The 18,223-nt window shown below is 38.8% G+C and overlaps 1 protein-coding gene across 1 annotated transcript in view; it reads left to right on the top strand.

Annotated features, from left to right (window-relative positions):
• The window catches only part of LOC140521639 (uncharacterized), a 264,697-nt gene that overhangs the window by 108,815 nt on the left and 137,659 nt on the right, over nt 1–18,223 (top strand). The window lies entirely within an intron of this gene.

The following is an 18,223-nucleotide window of genomic DNA, read 5'->3' as shown; positions in this document are numbered from 1 at the left end:
TATGTGTCCCTTGCTCCCGAGTCGGAAACTCCCACTTGTCCGCTGAGCGGGAGACCAGACGGACAGCAAGCAGCACCAGGGACGCTTCCTGGAGGCTGCCGAGGAGGAGGAGGAGAAGCCCGGGCGGAATCCCGACCCAGCGCCAGGCTCTCAGCACAGGAGGAAAGCCCTGCGCCTGGAGGGGCTGCAGCAGACTAGAGTCGAGGGCTGGAATCCAACCCAGCCCAACCCCATCCCCGGCCACGGACACCCCCACACCCTGGGGGCCTCCGTCTTCCTCCTCTTCTCTGTGGGCTCCCCAACAGCCCCCGGCCTCCGCCCGCACCGCACGCCCGCAGCCGGCCTCCTCCCGCTCTCGGCTCCCGCTCACCCCGACACAGGAGGCCTCAGCACAGGAGGGGGCAAGCGCAAATAATCGGGAATAACGTTGGAAACGCGTTGGAGGAAGTGACGAGCGGAACGGCCCACTCTCTCTTTGGAAAACGCCCCCCAGGCAAGCGCGGCTTTCTAGGAATAGTAGTCCGGAGGCTGAGGCACCTTCTGCGCATGCCTGTGGCTCCACTGGGCTCCGGCTCGGAATGTGGTTCTGCCTCCCTCTCCCTGCCTGGGAGCCCCGGCTTCCCGGCTCCTTTGCTTCAGTTGACTTCCCAGTATTTGGATGATTGCTTGGGGATTTCAGGTTTGCTGGAGGGTCCTGTGCTAACTGAAGTCTCCTGCCTCCTTGGTAGTGACCCCACTGTCATCGGATGTAAGGCCAGTTCAAACACTGGTAACTATCTACACTGGTACCAAAATAAGCCAGGATAGCCCCGCGGGCTCTATTACAAGTACAGAAGTGCCTCTAGGGTCCCAGCTGTGGTCAGTGGCAGTGGCTACACTGACTAGACCCTCATGATCAGTCCTGTGGAGTCTGATGACACTGCAGACCAATAGTCAGCGTAGTAATGGTGTCCATCCCACAGTGCTTTCACCCTAAGCAGAACCTTTTCTGGCTGCCTAAGTAGTGAGGCTCAGCTAACATCACTATCCTTCACCTCACCATCTATGACAAAAGCCTTGCTTCTGGGCCTGTTCACAGGAAGGTATTTTAGGGCTCTAGTGGACACTGTGGTCTTGACCCTACTCTGGCATAACTGTCCCAGGCACGGAGCACAATGTCGTTCTGTTCTAATTGAGGAAAGTGGTACTTTGTTTCTGAGGTGATAGTTTAAAAACATTAAAGGTCATGATGCTATGGGATTTTTTTCCTCCCCTAGTTGTGAATTTCTTATAAATGATAGGATAGGAATGGGCAGGGTACATAAAATCCAAGTATCAGGAAACTTCCTCATTGAAATGGGCAGCCCACCCCTTTTCTGCACATCTTTAATACTGAGGGTTTGTTCTGACACTGAGCCTAAACTGCCTCCTTGAAACTTTCCCTCATTGCCCATAGTTCTCCTTGGGTCAAACAAAGCAAGACTCATCCTTTTTTTCACCTGAGAGATTTGGGGAGCAGGAAACTGGATGAGAGCCCAAACCACAGAACATAAAGGGAATGCTGTCACCAGCCTCAGGGCCCATTACCTGGAAGCTGTTGGAGGTTTTGATTTAAAAACGGATTGTCCATAAGGACAGATAGCATTTATAGTGGTGTACAACCTCACAAAAACCTTGGAAGGTAGGTGCTGTTATTATCCCCACTTTACAGATTTTTAAGGGAACTGACACAGAATTAAGTGACACACCACGCTTGAAAAATTAAATAAAAAAAAGTAAAAGCAGGTACAATCAGCAGGTTAAGGGAATGTAGAACCATCAAAAACGAGGTTCCCTGGGATGTCAGGGGTTCCTCTGCCAATGCTCTTCATTTTTTTAATATTCTCCATGCCCTAAGTGGGTCCCAAATGAATCCACCTGGGAGGAAACTCAAACTGCTCCAGGTCTGCTACATAATACCTCCTTTTCTCAAAATAGGCCTTGCTGCTGTTGTGGGAATGGGAATGTTTAACTCAGCTCTCCTGGGATCCATCAGTGTCATGTCTTTCAATAAAATATCTTTAGGGATCATTTAATAAAGATCTTCTGTAAAGCAGAGCTCACACAGGTAAGGTAACATGTCCAAGGTTCCACGGAACTGTGGGTTAGAAGGCCATTCCCAATTGGCTCTTAACCTTTGAGATGACACAAACCAAGTGGTCAAGCAAGTTCAGGAATCAATTACATCAGGGCTCAGGGACTTCAAGTGTGGGTGTGAATAAGAAATTAGATTTTCTTATTAAAATCGTAATATCATTCAGATTTAATAGGCCTGAGCTATTGAATGTTTAGTCTCAGGACTTGACCATTCTTTAAACCTTGTACGTTCTTGGCAATAAAAAACAGGAACTCGCCACTCCTGAAACTGCTTATGTTCAAGGGAAGGTGGCCCCTTCCTTGAACATAAGCACTTGACAGTGATAAAATGTGCTGAGCTTCAAGGTTTTTGAACACGTCAGCAATCAAAAAGCCAGAATTAGACCCAGTCACACAAGCTGCACATGCTATGGATGTGGGCTAAAACTCTGTATGTAACTGCCTTGGCTGAGAGCCTTCCTTGTTTGCGAACCCTATAAAAAGCTCGTACCACAAAGTCCTGTTGAGCTCACCCGTGGGAGGACGCTACGCGCGGGACCATCTTTACACAATTCAAGTTGTTCCGGCTGCAATGGGGCTCCCAGCCAATTGAGTTATTGGAGGTTCCCTTGAATTGGTGATGTATTCTCTTCCTCTATCTATCTATTGTAATTATAGCCCTTGTATTAATAATCATTATGTTTGCCTTCTGCTTCTTCTGCTGTCCTAAACTGTCTGTACCATGCCTTGTGTAATTAAAGCTTTTTTACTTTCGTTTTGATTGAGTCCGAGAGCGTCATTTACAGGAGCGAATCCGAACTTTCTTAATACAGGGTGAAAGACCAATGTTATTTTTTGTTGTTACAGTTTTGTTTTTTTAAGAAGTGGAAAGGAGAAAGAAATCTCTGCAAAGTTGAAGATCAGGAATGTGGAATAACTGTACAGAGGTCACTAGATTTGCTAATCCCTCTAAGCCCATGACTCACTGTCAAAGTTCTGCCATGAAACCTATCATTCCACCTACCGCCTCCTCCCAAAGAGCTAAGGCATCATCCAGCTAAACTGAAGAGTCTTCAGTCTGACCTGGCTTGAAGATTCTCCTGAACAAGACACTGGAATAGCCTCTTAACTTAGGAACATAATCAGTATGGTGGTGGTTGTTCTTAGTACTCAAAATGACGTCACTATATCGGGGTCAAAATACAGTGTGCCCAACAAGTGGATGATCTTATCAATGCCTTCTCAGAAGGCTCTACCACAGGGTTGGGCACATATAGTTCATATGAACATTTGAAGTGGTGCATCAATATAGGTCTAAGTCAAAGGAACTGTACTGCACGAACACTTCTCCCGCTACCTCCTGTTACCTTACCGTATCAAGTTAGCATTGTCTCCCATTATCTTCAAGATAAATAATTTCTGCCACATTCTGTGATAGGAACAAGGCTTCATATATGTTCCTAACTCCTCTTGCTGATATGCTGTACAATCTCTTCTCCCTCTTCTGTCTAGAAGAGCATAAGGGAGGGAAGGAGCTATGACTCCCCACTCAGGATTACTGGATATGTTCTGAGCTATAAGGATGCTGTCCTCATTCCTTACCTCCTACTAAGATGCTTACGTATGCCCTGGGTATAGGGATCAGTTTTCAGATATTCCAAGGAAGCCATCTTAGCTCTTCTTAAGGCCAGATGAAAGAAGGGGAATGGAAGGAGACCAGGATTAAGAAACAAACCAATTTAAAAAACACCCGTAGCCAACCTGAAACTGACTTCACAGAATCACCTCCTTTGAGAAGAAGAATGGATCTTGTGGACTATCTACTCCAAGTCATATTTGAAAATGAATTCCCTACATGATAAAACATTATATGTGCCTACCCAATGAGCTTCCAATGAGGACAGAGCCCCAGCTGCCTCTTCAGGAAGTCTAATTCTACTTTCAGATAGGTCTAATGGCTAAGTTTTCTTAACTCAACCTAAATTTGCCTCATAGCAGTTTTTACCAATTATTGTTAATCCAAAATAAGGAATTCTAATTCTTTTTGCATGGGATAGCCTTCAAACCAATCAAATAATCAAAAACATTTATTAAGCACCTACTATGTATCAGGCACTGAGCTCAATAAAAGTGACAAGGGCAAAGAATTAAACAGTCCTGATTTACAAAAAGCTTACATACAAATGTGAGTATACACACTATTTTAGATTTTTCTGACAAAGACACTGGTGTGGTTTGCCAATTCTTTCTCCAGCTCATTTTACAGAGGAGGAAACTGTAACAAATGCAGTTAACTTGTCAGAGTCACACAGATGCTATATATCTGACTCAGGAATTGAAATAGGAAGATAAGCATTTTGGATTACAGTCTAGGCATGCTATCCACCACAACACCTAGTTGACCTTTATGTAATTCTAGTCTACTTATATTCCAGCTCATGAACAACATATGCTCTAGACCCTCATTATAGGGTTTTTTTTATTTAAAAATTCACTTTTAATTTCAGCAATTGTTTTTTCTTCTCCCTCATGAAAGAAAAAAAGACAAGAAAAGTATAACCTTCATCACACACACACAGTCCAGGAAAAGAAATTTCCACATTGGTCACACTCCAAAATGTAAGTTTGATTCTGTACTTTAAATCCCTCACCTCTCCAGAAAGAAATGGGGAGCATCTTTTGTCCTCCAGCATCATGGTTTGCCTAGGTCTAGGACAATCATTTACAGAGCAGTTGTCCATCTCAATGAGTGTTAAGTAACCTCCACACTATGATTTCCCCATAGGGATGAAATCACAGGTCCAGAACAAAACACACCCAAGCAGTCTTTCTCCTTTCAAACACATTCTCGATACAATTAGCAAATAGATATTCAAAATTACAGGACAAAGAATATCTTTCCATTCTAGAGTTTCATTACCTTTCTGACTGGAAAGCTAGGTGGTGCAGGGGAAAGAGTTCTAGGCTTTAAGTCAAGAAAACTCATCTTTCTGAGCTCAAAATCTGGCGTGAGACACTTACAGTGTGATAATACAATCATCATGAAAATATTGCTATTACTGAATACAAGGATCACCTAATTCTGCTTACTTGACTCTGCATCTATTCATATAGGTCATTCCAGGTTTTGCCAAAACCATCCCCATCATTTCTTAGAGCACAATATTGTTCCATCACAATCATACACAACCACTTCTTCAGCCATTCAGCAATTGATGGACATCCCATTAATTTCCAAATCTTTGCCACCCAGAAAATACCCACTATAAATAGTTTTGCACATCTAGGTCCTTGGTCTTTTTCTTTCATGTTTGGAATACAGACCTAGCAGTGGTATTGTTTGTGTCAAATGTACAATTTTATAGCCATTTGTGCACAGTTCCAAATTGTTCTCCAGAATGGTTGGACCAGTTCTAAATTGTGCATTAGTGTCCCTATTTTCTGACATCTCCTCCAGGATTTGTCACTTTCCTTTTCTGTCCTATTCAGTCTGAGGAAGTGAGCTGTTATATTAAAATTGTTTTCATTTTCATTTCTCTAATCAATAGTGATTTAGAGCTTGCATTATTACTAATAGCTCTGATTTCTTCGCTGAAAAGTCCATTTATATTCCTTAGCCATAATGGAAATCTTATTCATCTTTTCATCTGTGTCACTAACTGGATGACAAGACATGTGGCTACCATAAGAAGGCCATAGCTACTCCTGCTATTTACCTGCACTTCAATGAACCTCTTCCCTTTAGCATTCAGAGCACTGGCAGAAATCACATTATGTGAACATCTGCCACAGGCCCTTGTGATGCTTTATTTTAATTAAAGTCATCCAAATCTTTATGGTCCACAGTGGCTACCCAAATAAATAAGAGCAGAAGCAGCATCAGCAACATCAGGAACACAGCTTAGACCAGGATATATTCCTCAAGCAGTGTCACCAGTTATTCATTACACATTAGACTAAGGCTCATCTCATGGCCAAGAGGTCATCACCAAGCATCTTGTACGCAATATCCCTAGGGATTAAAGTTAATACTAAGGCTCTCCCAATACCACTACTCGCTCAGTAACCTCTGGCTCAGCCAGCATAATCTCTCCCTCCCTGACAGCCTATGGGAGGATAACACTTCATTTTTGCACCTTTTGCCTCTGTAGAGGGGATAGATATCTTCTCCCAAGGAGCCTAGTTAAAGAATCTCTAACCTAGATCTAGGGAATCAGAATCACATTCTAGTCAGCTAGGAGATCTTCACACACTCCTTATATTCATGACTACACTCAAATATGAATTATCTAATTAACACATAAAATAGTGTCCTTAATCTAAAGGCCTTCCCAAACTCAAAGGATTTGTCTCCAGAATTAATTCTTTGATGCTGAGCAAGTTTTACTTTAGGTTGAAGGTCTTCCTACATTTACTGCATTCGTAAGGTCTCTCTCCATTATGAATGCTTTGTTGTTGAGTAAGAAATACATTCAACTGAAAGACATTCCCTGGTACATTACATTCATCAGATATGAATTAGGCCATGCTACATTCACTACATACATAAGATTTTTCTCTAGCATGCATTTTTTGATGTTTAGTAACATCTGAATTGCAATGGAAGGCCTTTTCACACTCCTCACTTTCAGTCTAAAGACCTTTCTACATGCATTGCACTCTTAATATTTCTCTACTAAATGAATATTTTGGTACTGACTCTGGTGTTCACTCTGAAGGTCTTATGATGTTTTTTCAGCATGAATTTTTTAAATGTTTTTAGTGTTTATTTATTTTTAGTTTCAGCATTCATTTCCCCATATTTTCTCTCCATCTCTCCCCACCCCACTTGATAACACTTTGCATTCTGATCACCTCTTCCCTCAATATGACCTTCTATCACACCCCTTCCTTCCCTTGTCCCCATCTTCTCTCTTGTCTTGTAGGGCAAGATAGATTTCTATACCCCATTACCTATATTTCTTATGTCCCAGTTGTATGCAAAAATATTTCTCAACATTCGTTCCTAATACTTTGAATTCCAACTTCTCTCCCTTCCTCTCTGCCCATCTATTCCCGCTGAGAAGGCAAGCAATTTCATATAGGCTATATATGTGTAGTTTTGCAAAAGACTTCCATAAGTTATGTTATGTAAGACTAACTAATTTCCCTCCATCCTATCTTACTCCCCATTTATTCTATTCTCTTTTTTAACTTTGTCCCTCCTCATAAGTGTTTACTTCTAAATACTCCCTTTTTCCATTTGCCCTTCCTTCTATCATCCTCCTCACCTCACCTGTCTCCTTCTCCCCTACTTTCCTATAGTGTTAGATTTTCATACCAAATTGAGTATGAATGTTATTTCCTCCTTAAGCCAAATGTGAAGAGAATAAGCTTCACTTATTCCCTCTCAACTCCTCCTTTTCTCCTTCATTGAATAAGCTTATTCTTGCCTCTTTTATGAGTGATAATTTGCCGCATTCCATTTCTCCCTTTCTCTTCTCAATATATTCCTCTCTTACCCCTTAATTTTATTTTTTAAGGTATCAGCTGTTCCTATTCAATGCACCCTGTGCTCTCTGTATATATATATATATATATATATATATATATATATATATATATATATATATATATATATATATATATATACATATATATAGAGAGAGAGATATAGATATATAGATATAGATATATAGATATATAGATAGATATAGATATAGATATATGTGTGTGTGTGTGTGTGTGTGTGTGTGTGTGTATAATCCCTCCAGCTACCCAAATACTGAGAAAAGTCTCAGGAATTACAAATATTATCTTTCCATGTAGGAATGTAAACAATTCAACTTTAGAAAGTCCTTTATGATTTCGCTTTCCTGTTTACCTTTTCATGCTTCTCTTGACTCCTGTGTTTGAAAGTCACATTTTCTATTCAGCTCTGGTCTTTTCATCAAGAATGCTTGAAAGCCCTCTATATTCACTGAATGATCATTTTTTTCCCCTGAAGTATTTTACTCAGTTTTTCTGGGTAGCTGATTCTTAGTTTTAATTCTAGTTCCATTGACTTCTGGAATATCATATTCCAAGTCCTCTGATTCCTTAATATAGAAGCTGGCAGATCCTGTGTTATCCTGATTGTATTTCCACAGTACTCAAATTGTTTCTTTCTACCAGCTTGAAATATTTTCTTCTTGACCTGGGAACTCTGGAATTTGGATACAATATTCCTACGAGTTTCTCTGAACTCTTTCAGGGGGTGATCAGTGGATTGTTTCAATATTTATTTTGCCCTCTGGTTCTAGAATCTCAGGGCAGTTTTCCTTGATAATTTCATGAAAGATGATGTCTAGGCTCTATTTTTGATCATGGCTTTCAGGTAGTCCCATAATTTTAAAATTATCTCTCCTGGATCTATTTTCCAGGTCAATTGTTTTTCCAATGAGATATTTCACATTATCTTCTATGTTTTCATTCTTATGGTTTTGTTTTGTACTTTCTTGGTTTCACATAAAGTCATTAGCTTCCGTATGCTCCATTCTAATTTTTTTCTTTTTTTAAAAACTATTTTATTTATTTTCAGTGTTCTACAATCACTTCCATATAACTTAGATTTTCCCCCTCCCTCCTCCTTCTTCTAACCTTCCTCCTCACCTCCTTGAATCAGCATAGAATTTTGTATAGGTTCTACACATTCATTCCTATTAAATGCATTTGCACCTTAGTCATGTTGCAGAGAAGAATTAAAATGAATGGGAGAAATCATAAAACAAACCAAAATGTTATACAAAAGAAAATGATCTGCTACATTCTGCAATTGAATTCCGTAGTTATTTCCCTGGATGTGGAAGGCATTTTGCTTTAAGAGACCATTGGGAATTTTTTAAGTCCTTGCATTGCAATGAAGTTCTAAGTCTACCAGAAAAACTCCATGCACATTGTGGTGGTTGCTGTGTATAAAGTTCTCCTGGTTCTTCTCTTTTCATTTAGCATCAGTTCATATAAGTCTTTCCAGGCATCTCTGAAGTCTTCCTGTTCATTATTTCTTACAGCATAATAGTATTCCATTACACTCATATACCACAATTTATTCAGTCATTCCCCAATTGATGGGCATCCCCTTGATTTCCAGTTTTTGGCCACCACAAAGAGTCCTGTTATAAATTTTTTTGTACATGTGGGACCCTTTTCCATTTTTATGATCTGTTGGGGGTACACTCCTAGAAGTGATATTGCTGGGTCAAAGGGTATGCACATTTTTGTAGCCCTTTGGGCAAAGTTCCAAATTGCTCTCCAGTTATATCTGGATCAGCTCACAGCTCCACCAACAATGAATTAGTGTTCCAACTCTCCCACATCTTCTCCATCATTTATCATCATCCTGTTTTGTCATGTTAGCCAATCTGATAGGTGTGATGTGGTATCTCAGAATTGTTTTGATTTGCATCTCTCTAATCAATAGTGATTTAGAGCATTTTTTCATATGACTATAGATAGCTTTGATTTCTTCCTCTGAAAACTATCTGTTCATATCCTTTGACCATTTATCAATTGGGAATGACTTGTATTCTTGTACATTTGACTCAGTTCTCTATATGTTTTAGAAATGAGGCCTTTATCACAGACGCTACTTGCAAAACTTCTTTCCTAGTTTTCTGCTTCCCTGCTAGTCTTGATTACATTGAGTTTGTGCAAAAACTTTTCAATTTAATATAATCAAATCATCCATTTTTCACTTCATAATGTTTTCTGTCTCTAGCTTAGTCAAAAATTCTTCCCTTCTCCATAAATCTGATAACTACATTATTCCTTGCTCCACTAATTTGTTTATAGTATCAGTCTTTATACCTAGATCATGTATCCATTTGAACTTTAGTCTTATGTACAGTGTCAGGCGTTGGTCTATGTCTAGTTCTTGTCATGTTATCCAGCTTTCCCAGCAATTTCTGTTGAATACTGAGTTCTGCAAGAGCTATGGAAGGATTTTCAAACTCAAATTAGAGAAGGAGAGGAAAAACTGGCCTATGATTTTAAAAATATGAAAAAAGAATTCACTGAAGAGAAGACCTCCTCAAAAAGGAAAATTCAACAAATGAAAAAGGAAGTACAAAACCTAACTGGTGAAAATAACTTCTTAAAAGGAACAATTGGACAGATGGAAAAGGAGATGCAAAGTTAACTGAAGAAAACAATTTAATAAAAAATAGAATTGGGTGAATGAATCTATGAGACATCAAGAATCAGTCAAACAGAATATAAAGCATGAAAAGATAGAAGAAAATGTAAAATATCTAATTGGAAAAACAACTAACCTGGAAAATAGATCCAGGAGAGAAAAATCTAAGGATTATTGTCCTGCCAGAAAGCCATGATGAAAAAAAGAGCTTGGACAATATCATCCAGAAAATCATCAAGGAAAATTGCCCAGAAGTCCTAGACCCAGAGAGCAAAATAATCATCGAAAGAATCCACTGTTCACCTCCCAAAAGGGATCCCAAACTAAAAACACCAAGGAATATCATTGCCAAATTCCAGAACTATTAAATGAAGGAGAAAATACTACAGGTAGCCAGAAAGAAACCATTCAAATATCGAGGAGCTACAGTCAGGATCACACAGGACCTTGCAGCTTCTACATTAAAAGATCAAAGGAATTGGACTACAATATTCCGTAAGGAAAAGGAGCTGGGATTACAGCCAACGATCAATTACGCAGCAAAGTTCAGTATAATATTTCAAACAAGGACATGGACATTCAACGAAATTAGGGATTACCAGACCTTCTTGACAAAAAGGGCAGAACTCAATAGAAAATTTGATTTTCAAATGCAGGTCTCAAGACAGGCATAAAAAGGTAAACAGGGGAAAAGAAAACTTGTTACTCAATTTGGGCAAACTGCAAGGGGGAAAGAAAAGGGAGGGGAGGCTAAAAGGGAGGGAAGAAATAGTAAGGGAAAAATGGACTAAAAGCAAGAGGGGCAGAAAGAAGGGAGGGAAGACTGAGGGAGGCGGTGGTCAAAAATTAAAATTCTATTGGGGAGGGGAAGGGAGAAGGGAGAGCTAAAAGCATAAACAAGGGGAAAGGGGATGGAGAGAAAGACACAGATAGTAATCCTAACTGTGAATGTGAATGGGATGAACTCTCCCATAAAATGGAGAAGGATAGCAGAATGGATTAAAAACCAAAATCCAACAATATGTTGTTTACAAGAAACACATTTGAAAAGGGGAGATACAAATAAGGTAAAGGAAAAAAAGGTTGGAGCAGAATTATTGTGCTTCAGCTGATATAAAGAAAGCAGGGGTAGCAATCAATCTCAGACAAAGCAAAAGCAGAAATAGATCTAACCAAAAAAGATAAGGAAGGAAACTATATCCTGCTAAAAGGCACCATAGAAAATGAAGCAATTTCATTACTAAACATATATGCTCCAAGTGGTATAGCATCCAAATTTTTAGAGGAGAAGTTAAGGGAGTTACAGGAAGAAATAGACAGCAAAACTATACTAGTGAGGGACCTCAACCTCCCTCCTCGCTGAACTTGATAAATCTAACCTTAAAATAAACAAGAAAGAAGTTAAGGAGGTGAATAGAACTCTGGATAAGGTAGATATGATAGATCTGTGGAGAAAACTGAATGGGGATAGAAAGGAATACACCTTTTTCTCAGTGGTACATGGCACATATACAAAAACTGACCATGTTCTAGAGCATAAAAACCTCACAATGCAGTGCAGAAAGGCAGAGATAGTCAATGCATCTTCTCAGATCATAATGCAATAAAACTTATATGTAATCAAAGGCCATGGAAACATAAACCAAAAGCAAATTGGAAACTAAACAATTGGAAACTAAAGAATAAGTGGGTTAAACAACAAATTATAGAGACAATCAGCAACTTCATTCAAGAGAATGACAATAATGGGAAAACCTACCAAATTTTATGGAATATTGCAAAAGCTGTTCTTAGGGGAAGTTTTATATCATTGAGTGCCTACATGAATAAAATAGAGAAAGAGGAGATCAATGAATTGGGCATGCAAATGAAAAAGCTTCAAAAAGAAAAAATTGAAAATCCCCAAGTAAATATCAAATTAGAAATACTGAAAACCAAAGAAGAGATTAATAAAACTGAAATTAAGAAAACTATTGAATTAATAAATAAAACTAGCAGTTGGCTTTATGAAAAAGCCAATAAAATTGATAGACCTTTGGTCATTTTGATTTAAAAAAAGAAAGAAGAAAATTAAATTACTAATATCAAAAATGAAAAGGGTGAACTCACCTCCAATGAAGAGGATATTAAAGCATTAATAAGAAATTACTTTGCCCAACTCTATGCTCATATATTCGACAACCTCAGTGAGATGGATGATTATTTTAAAAGATTCAAATTGCCCTGACTAACCAAAGAGGAAGCTGAATACTTAAATAACCCCATCTCAGAAAAAGAAATTGAACAAGCCATCAATGAACTCCCTAGGAAAAAATTTCCAGGGTCAGATGGATTCACAAGTGAATTCTATCAAACATTTAAAGAACAGATAATTCCAATACTGTATAGACTATTTGGGAAAACTGGGGAAGAAGGAGTCCTCCCAAATTCTTTTTATGATAGAAATATGGTTTTGATACGCAAACCAGGAACAGCCAAAACAGAAAGAAAATTATAGACGAATTTCTCTAATGAATATAGATGCAAAATTTTTAAATAAGATTTTAGCAAAAAGAATACAGCAACTAACCATGAGAATAATACATTATGTTCAGGTAGGATTTATACCACGAATATAGGACAGGATCAATATTAGGAAAACTATTAACATTATTGATCATATCAACAACAAAACTAACAGAAACCACATGATTATCTAAATAGATGCAGAAAAAGCTTTTGACAAAATACAACACTCATTTCTATTGAAAACACTGGAGAACATAGGAATAAATAGAACTTTCCATAAAATAATAAGCAACCTACCATTATATGCAATGGGGATAAACTAGATGCATTTCCAATAAGATCAGGGGTGAAACAAGGATGTCCATTATCACCACTATTATTCAATATGGTACTAGAAAAATAAAGAGCTGATTAGCTCTTTCCCAAGGTTTTTAGTTCTGCAAAGTGCAAATGCAATAAAATTTCATGGATTCACCCTTGCAACAAACATTGGCATCTAATAGACTATGTGATTGTATGGAGAAGAGACAGAAAAGATGTTAGAGTGACAAAGAAAATGTGTAGTGCAGAGTGCTGGGCTGATCATAGACTTATTCTTTCCAAGCTAAATATTTGCATTCACCAAAAGCACCACACCCAAAGCAAAATGACTACCAGAAGAATTAATGTCAACAAATTAGAGCTCTTCTCTGAACATGAACAGTTTGTTGTTGACTTGGAAGGAAAGTTGAGCCAACACACAGTTGGCAATAGTGGAGCAGAAAAGGAGTGAGCAGCTTTCAGAGATTTGGTGTACAGCACTGCATTTGCTCACCTGGGTCAGAACACTCACAAACACCAAGACTGGGTTGATGAAAATGATGGGGAAATTCAGAAGCTGCTAAATGAAAAACAAGAACTCCACAGGATTTACCAGCGGGTTAGTTCATCCACCTCTAAGAAGGCAGTATTTAATTCCATCAAAAGCAAAGTACAAGCAAAGCTTAGAGAGATGCAGGATTCCTGACTCAGTAAGAAGGCAGATGAAATTCAGTTTTATACTGATAGTAACAATCCAAAGTACTTTTATGATTCCCTGAAAGCTATGGTACATCATAATTACTCAGTGCTGATGGAACCACATTGATTAGTGATAAGGACATGATCCTAGAGAGATGGGCTGAATACTTCCATAGTGTTCTCAACAGACCATCATCAATCAATACTGAGGCCATTGACCATTTACCTCAAGATGAAGTCAATCCCTTCTTAGCTGAACTTCCAATTGAAGAAGAGGTTTTAAGAGCCATTAGGCTCCTTTCATGTGGCAAAGCACCTGGTGCTGATTCTATTCCAGCTGAGATTTACAAGGTAAGGGGGCTGTTGCTCATACAAAAGCTGACTAAAATTTTCCAGGTTATATGGCAAGAGGAGGGTATCCCCTAGGAGTTCAAGGATGCCTCCATTGTCCATCTCTATAAGGGTAAAAGGAATAGATTGTCCTGCAACAACCACAGGGAGATCTCTTTCTTAGTCATTGCTGGCAAAATTGTTGCTAGAGTCCTCCTTAATAGACTGATCCTTCACCTGGAAGATGGTCATATACCTGAGAGTCAGTGTGACTTCAGAAAGGGAAAAGGAACAGTTGATATGGTGTTTGCTGCCTGACAACTCCAGGAGAAATGTTATGAACAGAACAGAGGTCTGTACACAACATTTGTAGATCTGACCAAGGCCTTTGACCCTGTTAGTCATGAGGGCTTATGGAAAATTATGTGAAAATCTGGTTACCCAGAGAAGTTCATCAATATTGTACATCAATTTCATGATGACATGTTTGCCCTCGTTCTGGATAATGGACAACGCCCTCATGCCTTCCCAGTCACCAACAGAGTGAAACAGGGCTGTGTGCTTGCTCCCATGCTTTTTAGCATGTTTTCAGCCATGCTGACAAATGCTTTTAATGAGGATGAACACAGCATCAAGGTCAACTACCATACTGATGGGAAGTTCTTCAATTCGAAAAGGCTACAAGTCAAGACCAAAGTGGAGTGGAGGTGCATGATTTTCTGTTTGCAGATGATTGTGCACTCAGTGAAACCTCTGAAGCTGAGACACAACAAAGTATGGATCAATTCTCTTCTGCCTTTGCTAATTTTGGCCTAATAATTAACACCAAGAAAACACAGGTGCTCCATTAGCCACCACCACACTCTCCCTACATGGAACCATCAATTACAACAAATGGAGAAGTTTTGAATGCTGTGGGTAAGTTCACTTACCTTGGTAGCGTACTTTCCAGGGATGTACACATTGACAATGAGGTTGATGCCCACCTTGCCAGAGCTAGCTCAGTGTTTGGGAGGCTCCAAAGAAAACTTTGAGAGAGAAGAGGTATTAGACTGACTACCAAGCTAAAGGTCTACAGAGCTGTCATGATGACCTTATTGTTACATGCTTGTGAAACATGGACAATCTACCAGCACAATACCAGGAAACTGAATCGCTTCTATCTGAACTGTTTTGGGAAGATCCTGAGGATTATCTGGCAGGATAAGGTACCAGACACTGAAGTCCTTGCTCGAGCTGAACTGCTAAGGATTCAAACTATGCTTCAGAGAGTACAACTTTGAATGGAATAAGACTATTCAGAAAAAAAACAAGATTTTTGAGAACTTGTAAAAGCATTTTCACCTTTTGAGGCAAATATGGGAAGGGACAAGGGAAAAGATTGAATATAATGAAAATAGAGAATTGAGTTTAGAGTGACAAGAGAAATAGATACATGAAACAGACAGAATAAACAAGAAATATGAAGGGGAAAAACATCGTTTCCATAAATTTCTTGTAAAAATCCAACATATCTACCTTACAAGGAATTGATTAAAATTTGTAGGAGTAAGAGATAAACTATTTTTGACAAGAGAAATTATTAATATTGACCTGAAACATTACTTTAACTGGTAATCAAAGAAATAAAAATGAAAACAATCGATAGGTATCAATAAATAGCCATCAGATTAGCAAAGATTCTTTAAAATGATAAGTTTTGACAGTCATGTTGAATTAACCACTTTAATTAAAGTGCTGCTACCATTTTTCTGAAAAGTAACATAGCAATTTCAGCTAGAGCTACAAAACTGATCATATCCTTTGACCCAGTGATCCCACTGCTAGGTGTACATCCTCAAAATGTTACTGAAAGCACAAAAAACTATAGAAATTTCACAAAAACTTTTTGTGAAATTGCAAAATGACGAAAACCTATAGGTCCAATGATGGGGTTATGATTAAACAAGTCATGTGAATATATTATTTGCCTTTACAAATATAATTTCAAATCACATAGAAAAAAAGGATGACACATAACATAATAGACTGAAAAAAGGGGAATTAGGTTAGTATTAAATATTTTTAAATTTAACAGGAGCAAAGCAATGTAATCATAAAAACAAGATAATATCAGAACTGAGAAGCAAAGTTACTTCATATCTTAAGTAATGTGCTTATTTTAAAAGGGAGAATCAATTTATTCAAGTGAGGCAGAGAATACTTGCTTAAGGGAAGATAACCTGCAATGAACAAAAGAGAAATAACTGTCCTGTACTAAGGCAACAACTTTCTTTGAGTTGAGGTACAATGTAGTTAAAAAATAAAGTAACTTTGTGACGAAGAAAAAGAAGTTTTAAAGCCTCAGCTCCTCTCAATAGGTCTGAGAAGCTCTGACAGACCACTTTGTTCAATATTTTAAAAAAACTTTGACCTAAAATGAGCAATAGATCCCTAGTTTGCAATGACTCGTTTGTTTAGTTTTTATGTAGTTACCTGGACAGCTGCTTCTGGGAACATTTTCCTCTGGCATCCAAGATGTTCCCTTTCTTTCCAACTGGTAGATCCCCTCTGGTTGGGAAGCTCCAAATCCTGTTCATTAAAAATGAAAAAGTGCTAGGCAGTCATCTCAGAGTTCCATCACTCTTCGTAAAAAGGTGAGGGAATAAGGATGTTGAATGTACCTTGTACCATCAAGAGCGCAATATTAGCTCATTTTGTCTTGATTTTTTCCCCCCAACCAAGAGAAGCTTAATGGGCTGGTGGGGAGAAGCATCTTTAAGAAAAAAGCATCTAAAATTAGTAAAAGAATTCAAAGGTAGTTCAAGCCCTCAAGTTGTGTCTATCCTTTGTTTTCTAAGATATTCAGCCAGATATTCATCAGGATAACTGGAGAAGCCCCAGGATGAAATGGCCACTGGATCCTGATGGCTCTGGAGGAGAAAGTGAGGTTGGTAACCTTGCATAGCCTGCCTTCATTCAAATCAAAGCCAAATGCAAGTCATGTCATCATTTTCCTGATGTCATGATCCTCTTCGAAAACGAAGGACAAACATAACCTGTGAATAGTCCAAGCTGCCTGAATGAGGACCCAGCCAATTGGGTAACTCATCTCATCCTCTACTTCTCCAAAGGAAGGTAAACTTTGATGGCTGGAAGCTCCCTGTTAACTTGGGGTTTACTGGCTAGTTTCCTGCCTTCCTGTCTTTCTCTTCTTACTTTCCTTCCTTCTTTTCTTTCTTTCTCTTTTCTCAAAGACCAAACCTTAAACCCATTTCACCCTGAAACTCAAAGATTGTACCACAATAGGGCCCTGTCCAAGCTCCACTTAATGGCTATATTTTGGGCCCTCCTGGCTCAGAGTGAAATGTCAATGGTAACTTTCTCTCTCAACCAGAAAATCTGAGTGTCTTCCCCTCCCAGTTGGGCCATTGCTTGACTCTTTTCTTAAAAAGACATATTCACTGAATGGGCAATCCTTCACCCAAAGTGAGAACCTTCAAAAAGACCTTAGCCTAAAATGGCCAGGGTCTCCCAAGCCCTCAAGTAGGTATGCTAGGAAGACCTCAAGGATAGTAGAAAGGACCAACAAAGGATATTCTGTATTATGGTAGAATGGACTATTGAATTGGACTTAAAATTTAGTTCAATTGACTCACTCCCTGTTTAGACAGTAGAAATATTGCATATGATGAAACCTACATTGAGATTAAAAAGAAAAATCTTGAATTTGAAGCAACAGAGAGGGGAAGATACATCCTCAAAGATAACAACAAGTCAAGAAGTCAATTTCCAGGCATACTAAGCAAAGACCTTTTTCCTGGAAACAGGTAGCACAAGTAACCTGTCTCTTGGCTACAAAATCATTAGGAATATTTTCCTTTTGTATGCCAAAGAGTATCTGTTAAAATATTGAAAGTTGTCATAATATACATTAAGACTCCAAAAGAGTAGCTATTCATACCCAAAGACTCCAAGTTCCTATAGTTCTCCAGCATCATATCCCTGTGCAACTTTTTTTGAGATGGGCTCAATTGTACCCACTCCTCCTGGGTGAATTCCACAGCCACATCCTTGAATGTCACTGATTCCTGAAATACCAAAACATTTGTGCTGACCCAGCTATCGCTGTTATTGAAGTTCAAATGTAAACTGCTTGCA

Source organism: Notamacropus eugenii, chromosome 1 (genome assembly GCF_028372415.1).
Source record: "Notamacropus eugenii isolate mMacEug1 chromosome 1, mMacEug1.pri_v2, whole genome shotgun sequence".
Taxonomy (NCBI): Eukaryota; Metazoa; Chordata; class Mammalia; order Diprotodontia; family Macropodidae; genus Notamacropus; species Notamacropus eugenii.
Note: the sequence above shows the minus strand (reverse complement) of the source record. Positions and strands in the feature narration are given on the sequence as shown.